The sequence below is a fragment of the Arachis duranensis genome, chromosome 6 (genome assembly GCF_000817695.3).
Source record: "Arachis duranensis cultivar V14167 chromosome 6, aradu.V14167.gnm2.J7QH, whole genome shotgun sequence".
Classification (NCBI taxonomy): Eukaryota; Viridiplantae; Streptophyta; class Magnoliopsida; order Fabales; family Fabaceae; genus Arachis; species Arachis duranensis.
Window position 1 is genome coordinate 57,032,867 of NC_029777.3, and position 7,881 is coordinate 57,040,747.

Below are 7,881 nucleotides of genomic sequence, written 5' to 3' on the forward strand. Positions count from 1 at the left end.
GCTCATTTTTTAAGGTGGAAAGAATTTGGTCAAGAAAGCATTGACCAACTTATCCCAAGAGTTCAGGCTATCTCTAGGTTGTGAGTCCAACCATATCCTAGCTTTGTCTCTTACAGCAAAGGGAAAAAGCATAAGTCTGTAGACCTCGGGATCAACCCCATTGGTCTTGACAGTATTACAGATCTGCAAGAATTCAGCTAAGAACTGATGAGGATCTTCCGATAGAAGTCCATGAAACATGCAATTCTGCTGCATTAGAGAAACTAATTGAGGCTTAAGCTCAAAGTTGTTTGCTCCAATGGTAGGAGTTGAGATGCTTCTTCCATAGAAGTTGGAAGTTGGTGTAGTATAGTCACCAAGCATCTTCCTCGCATCTCTAGCATTATTGTTGGGTTCGGCTGCCATGTCTACTTCTTTTTCGAAATTCTCTGTAAGGTCCTCTTCAGAGTGTTGGGCTTTAGCTTCTCTTAGCTTCTTCTTCAGAGTCCTTTCAGGTTCAGGATCAGCTTCAACAAGAATGTTTTTATCCCTGTTTTTGCTCATATGAAAAAAAAAGAACAAAAGGGAGTTGTGGAATCCTCTATGTTACAGTATAGAGATTCCTTGATGTGTCAGAAGAAAAGAAGAATAGAGGAATGAGGTAGAGAAAGAATAAGAAGAATTCAAACACAGAGGGAGAGAAAGGGTTCAAATTATAAGTAGAAGAGAAGTGTTAGCAAATAAATTGAAATAGATGAGACATAGAGTATTTGAAAATTTAAACTAAAATAATTAGTTAATTAAAAAGATTTTCAAAAAAGTGGTTAGTGATTTTCGAAAAATGAAAGTGAAAAAGTGGTTAGTGATTTTCGAAAATTGGGTGGTTTTGAAAAAGATAAGCAATAGTAATTAGTTGAAAAGGATTTGAAAATAATTTTGAAAAGATAAGAAATTAGAAAAAAATTTTGAAATCAAAATTTAAAAAGATATGATTGAAAATTATTTGATTGAAAAATATATGATTTTAAAAAGATATGATTGAAAAGATATGATTGAAAAAGATTTGATTTTTAAAATTGATGACTTGACTTACAAGAAACTAAAAGATGTGATTCTAAAATTCAAGGATTGAACCTTTCTTAACAAGAAAGTAACAAACTTGCAATTTTTTTAATCAAAACATTAATTGTTAGCAAGAATTTTTGAAAATGTGAAAAGATAAGATTTTCAAATTATGAATTAAAACATGAAAATTTGAAAGAATTTGAATTGGAAAAGAAATTACCTCCCTTGTGTCATCCTGGCGTTAAACACCCAGAATGATATCCATTCTGGCGTTTAACGCCCATGTGGCTGCCTCTCTGAGCGTTTAATGCCCAGAATGGTATCTTTACTGGCGTTAAACGCCCAGAATGATAGCCATTCTGGCGTTTAATGCCCAAATTGCCTCTTTCTTGACTTTTTAACGCTAGTGAGCTCTTTTTCTCTGTGATTTTTTTGCCTTATGTTCTGAACCTTCATTTCTCTATATTATTTACTTGAGAATATATTTTTTTATTTTTGAATTCTTAATGAAGAGATAGAAAAACAACAAAATAAAATAAAATATAAAAATGCAAGATCAAAATAATAATGCATGCAAGAACACTTTGAATGTCAAGATGAACACCAAGAACAATTTGAAGGTCATGATAAACATCAAGAACATATTTTTGAAAATTTTTAAGAACAGAAAGACATGCAAGACACCAAAATTATAAATTTTGAATGTTTAGACACTATGAATTCGAAAATTCATATGAAAAACAACATAAAACACAAAACAGGAAAATCATGAGATCAAACAAAGGAAATCATAAAGAACCACTCGAAGATCACAGAAGAACACAATGTATGAATTTATTTTTTTTTCAAAAACTTGAGAAAATTTGAAAACATGCAATTGACACCAATCTTAAAATTTGACAGTAGACTCAAACAAGAAACACAAATTTTTTTTCTAGTTTTTATGATTTTATTAATTTTTTTTGTATTTTTTTTGAAAATAAAAATAAAAAGCTTATACATAAAATAAAATTACCCAATCTAAGCAACAAGATGAACCATCAGTTGTCCAAACTTGAACAACCCCTGGCAACGGCGCCAAAAACTTGGCGCACGAAATTGTGATCACACTTTTCACAACTCCACACAACTAACCAGCAAGTGCACTGGGTCGTCCAAGTAATACCTTACATGAGTAAGGATCGATCCTACGGAGATTGACGGCTTGAAGCAAGCTATGGTCATCCTGAAAATCTCAGTCAGGCGAATTCAAATGGTTATGAGGATTTGATAATTAAAAGATAAATAAAACGGAAACTAACAGAGATACTTATGTAATTCATTGGTGGGAATTTCAGATAAGTGTTTAGAGATGCTTTGTTGCTTCTGAACCTCTACTTTCCTATTGTCTTCATCCAATCATGCGTCCTCCCTTCCATGACAAGCTGTATGATCCCCTCATTGAAAATGGTTTGGCTACGATTTCTGTACAGCTAATCAACTGTCGGATTTCTCGTCTCGGATGAAAAATAACAGGGAAAGCTACCGTAGGGCTAATAATCTGTCGGTTCTCACTTGTGTCAGAATAGGATCCCTTCATCCTTTTGCACATTGTCACTGCGCCCAACAGTCGTGAGTTTGAAACTCGTCACAGTCATCCCGTCCTAGATCCTACTCGAAATACCACAGACAAGGTTTAGACTTTTCGGATCTCAGGAATGCTGCCAATTGTTTCTAGCCTATACCACAAAGATAATGGGGAGTTGTCAGGCACGCGGATCTTGGTTAAGCGAGTAACGAAGATAATAGGTGATTGTCACGGGTCACCCTTTCATTCTTACTTAACTGAATTAAGTATGAGAGTATATATTGGAGAAGAAGTAGGCGTGAATTGAAAGAATAATAATAGTACTTGCATTAATTCATGAAGAACAACAGAGCTCCTCACCTTAATCTATGAGGTGTAGAAACTCCACCGTAGAAAATACATAAGAGAATAAGGTCTGGGCATTGCCGAATGGCCAGCCTCCCCTAAACGTACAAAATGATCTAAAGTGATCAAAAGCTATTCCAAAAGTCTCAAATATAATAGTCAAAAGTGCTATTTATACTAAACTAGTAACCTAGGTTTACAGAAAATGTGTAGACAGTGCGGAAATCCACTTCCATGGACCACTTGGTGTGTGCTTGGGCTGAGCTTTGAAGCTTTCACGTGCATAGGCCATCATTGGAGTTAAACGCCTGCTTGGATACCAGTTTGGGCGTTTAACTCCAGTTCTGGTGCCAATTATGGCGTGTTACGCCAGAAAAGGGTCTCTGGCGGGCGTTTGGACCCCAGTTTGGGCCATCAAATCTCGGGCAAAGTATGGACTATTATACATTGCTGGAAAGCCCAAGATGTCTACTTTAAAGAGCAATTAAGAGCGCGCCAATTGGGCTTTTGTAGCTCCTGAAGATCCATTTCGAGTGCAGGAGGGTCAGAATCAAACAACATCTACAGTCCTTTCTCAGCCTTTGAATCAGATTTTTGCTCAGGTCCCTCAATTTCAGCCAGAAAATACCTGAAATCACAAAAAAACACACAAGCTCATAGTAAAGTCTAGAAATATGATTGTTGCATAAAAAATAATAAAAATATACTAAAGAGTAACTAAAACATACTAGAAACTACCTAAAAATAATGCCAAAAAGCGTATAAATTATCCGCTCATCAGAGGTCTTTTGAGAGTTTTAATGGGGTTAGGGTCAAGGTAGGATTGTATTTGGTCAAGTGAACTAAAATCTAAATCCTTGATTAACCTAAACATCCCCCTTAACTTAAGACAATCCATGTAATCAGAATATAAATCTAACTGATGAGCGGATATTTTATACGCTTTTTGGGGGTAATTTCATGTAGATTTTAGCATGTTTTAAATTAGTTTTAGTAGAATATTATTAGTTTTTAGGCAAAAATCATATTTCTGGACTTTACTATGAGTTTGTGTGTTTTTCTGTGATTTCAGGTATTTTCTGGCTGAAATTGAGGCAGCTGAGTAAAAATCTGAGTTAGGCTGAAAAAGGACTGCTGATGCCGTTGGATCCTGACCTCCCTGCACCCGGAATAAATTTTTTGGAGCTACAGCAGTCCAATTGAAGCGCTCTCAAGTGGGTTGGAAAGTAGACATCCAGGGCTTTCCAGCAATATATAATAGTCCAGACTTTGCGCGAAGATAGACAACGTAAACTGGCGTTCAACGCCAGTTTCATGCTGCTGTCTGGCGTCCAGCGCCAGAAACAGGTTACAAGTTGGAGTTCAGCGCCCAAAACACGTTACAACCTGGCGTTCAATTCCAGAAACAGCCCAAGCACGTGAGAAGCTTTAGTCTCAGCCCCAGCACACACCAAGTGGGCCCCAGAAGTGGATTTCTGCATCAATTATCTTATTTACTCATTTTTTGTAAACCTAGGTCACTAGTTTACTATTTAAACAACTTTTAGAGACTTATCTTGTACCTCATGACATTTTAGATCTGAAATTTGTACCTTTTGGCAGCATGAGTCTCTAAACTCCATTGTTGGGGGTGAGGAGCTCTGCAGCGTCTCGATGAATTAATGCAATTACTTTTGTTTTCCATTCAAACATGCTTGTTCCTATCTAAGATGTTCATTCGTGCTTAAACATGAAGAAGGTGATGATCCGTGACACTCATCACCTTCCTCAAATCCATGAAATGGTGACACCCTACATACAGCTTGCCATGGAAGGAGCCTTGCGTGTGGAAAAGGATTTCAAGGAAGAGTTGAAGTTCAGAGGACAAAGCATCTTCAAAACCCCAACATATTCTCCATTAATAAAGTAACAATTACTTATTCCAAACACTTTTACTTCTTACAATTAAATCCAAATAACCTTGTTGATATCCTGACTAAGATTAATAAAATAAACATATCTTGCTTCAAACCAATAATCTCCATGGGATCGACCCTTACTCACGTAAGGTATTACTTGGACGACCCAGTGCACTTGCTGGTTAGTTGTACGGATTGCAAATTCGTGCACCAAGTTTTTGGCACCGTTGCCGGGGATTATTCGAGTTTGAACAACTAAAGGTTTATTTTATTTCTTAGACTAGGAATAATTTATTTTTTTATTGTTATAGAGTCATTAAATTCTGATAGGATAATTTTTTTTCAAAAATTTCTTTTCAAAAACATTATTTTTCTTCATCAATTTTTAAGTTTTTTTTTCGTGAGTTTAGTGTCTTGTTCAAGGTTTGATGTCAATTGCATATTTTATATTTTCCTTTGATTTTTGACTTTGTGTTCTTTGTTCTTCTTTGATCTTTAAGTTGTTCTTGTTTATTTTTCTTATTTGATCTTAAATTTTTCTTGTTCTGTGTCTTTTCTTGTTTTTCTTGTGCTTTTTCAAAACATTAACTTTCAAAAATTATACTTTTATCCATAAATATAATACATCCTTAAAATCAACATTGAAGTTACTGCCCAATTGGCTAGAGCATTAGTTTATATTCTTGATAATTGGGTATCTTCTTTAAAATCTTTTTCAAAAATAATTTTTCTTTGATTGAATCTTGTGCCAAACTTTAAGTTTGGTGTTTTCTTGCTAATTTTTCTTTAATTTTCGAAAATTTGTCTTGGTTTTCTAAAAATTTTAAGTTTGGTGTTCTTTCTTATGTTCTTGTTGTTCTTGTGAATCTTCAAGGTGTTCCTGAGTTTTTCTTGTGTCTTGATCTTAAAATTTTTAAGTTTGGTGTTCCTTGGTGTTTTCCCTCCAAAATTTTCGATGACAAGGAGCATTAGATCTAAAAATTTTAAGTCTTGTGTCTTTTGTGTGCTTTTCTCTCTCATCATAAAATTCAAAATTCAAAAAAAAAAAACTTTATATTTAATATATATATTTTGTTATCTTTTTCAAAAATATCCTAACCACTTTCTCTTTTTCCTTATTTTTTTCGAAAATCTTTACAAAACATTTTCAATTTCCTTTTTATTTTATTTCGTTTTTATTTATTTTGTTTTTATTTTATTTTCTAAAATAATTTTTATAAAATGAATAATATCAATATACATATCATCGCCCTTGTTCCATCATGGAATTAAGTGGAAGTGAACAGTCCAGGAGGACTCTGGGGTCATATGCTAACCCCACTACTGCTTCATATGGGAGTAGTATCTGTATACCCTCCATTGGAGTTAGTAGCTTTGAGTTGAATCCTCAGCTCATTATCATGGTGCAGCAAAGCTGCCAGTATTCCGGTCTTCCACATGAAGAGCCTACAGAGTTTCTGGCACAATTTTTACAAATTGCTGACACAGTGCATGATAAGGAAGTAGATCAGGATGTCTACAGATTACTACTGTTTCCATTTGCTGTAAAAGATCAAGCTAAGAGGTGGTTAAATAACCAACCTAAGAACAGCATAAAGACATGGAAACAGCTGTCGGAAAAATTCCTGAATTGCTACTTTCCTCCAAAACGGATGACACAGCTAAGGCTAAGCATCCAAGGCTTCAAACAAGGAGATAATGAATCCCTTTATGATGCCTGGGAGAGATACAGAGAGATGCTAAGAAAATGCCCCTCTGAGATGTTTTCAGAGTGGGTGCAATTAGACATCTTCTACTATGGGCTTATAGAAAAAGCTCATATTTCTCTAGATTTCTCAAGAGCTTATTGATACAGTTGCCAGAAATCAGCATCTGTACCTAAGCAGTGAATCTTCCATGAAAGAAGAAGCTAAAACAGTAACTGCTGAACTCAGTCCTCTAGATCAGGCTAATGAATTCAATCAGCAATTAGACTTTCTAACTCAGCAGCTAGCTGAATTCAAGGAATTACTACAGGAAACAAGAATGGCTAACAGGAATATGGAAGTGCAGTTAAAGCAAACAGAAAAGCAACTGTCAAAACAAATAACAGAAGAATGCCAAGCAGTTCAATTAAGAAGTGGGAAAATATAAAATACCTCACTTCAAAGCAGCAAAAAGCCAATGAATGAACAAATGGCTACTCAAAATCCCTCTGAGGACAATCAGAGCCCAGAGAGGAATAAGGCTGGCGCTGAACGCCCAGACCATGCTCATTCCTGGCGTTCAACGCCAAAAACAAGCATGAATCCAGCGTTGAACGCCCAAATGGAGCACAGTTCTGGCGTTCAGACACCAGTAACAAATAAGGGATTGGCGTATAACACCACTCCAGCTTTCACCCCTGGCATTCAAACACCAGTGGGGGATCAGTCACATACAAGTGCTGATAACAACTCTTCTAAAAGGGCTTCCCAACCCACTTCTGTAGGTAGTAAACCTGCAGCAACTAAGGTTGAGGAGTATAAAGCCAAAATGCCTTATCCCCAAAAACTCTGCCAAGCGGAACAGGATAAGCAATTTGCCCGCTTTGCAGACTATCTCAGGACTCTTGAAATAAAGATTCCGTTTGCAGAAGCACTTTAGCGAATACCTTCTTATGCTAAGTTCATGAAGGAGATCTTAAGTCATAAGAAGGATTGGAGGGAGACTGAAAAAGTTTACCTCACTGAAGAATGCAGTGCAGTCATTCTGAAAAGCTTACCTGAGAAGCTTAAAGATCCCGGGAGCTTTATGATACCATGCACATTAGAGGGTAATTGCACCAAGCAAGCTCTATGTGACCTTAGGGCAAGTATCAACCTAATACCTGCAACTATTATCACAAAGCTTGGTTTGACTGAAGAAGTCAAACCAACCCGGATATGTCTTCAACTTGCTGATGGCTCCATTAAATACCCATCAGGCGTGATTGAAGACATGATTGTCAAGGTTGGGCCGTTTGCCTTTCCTACTGACTTTGTGGTGCTGGAAATGGAGGAGCACAAG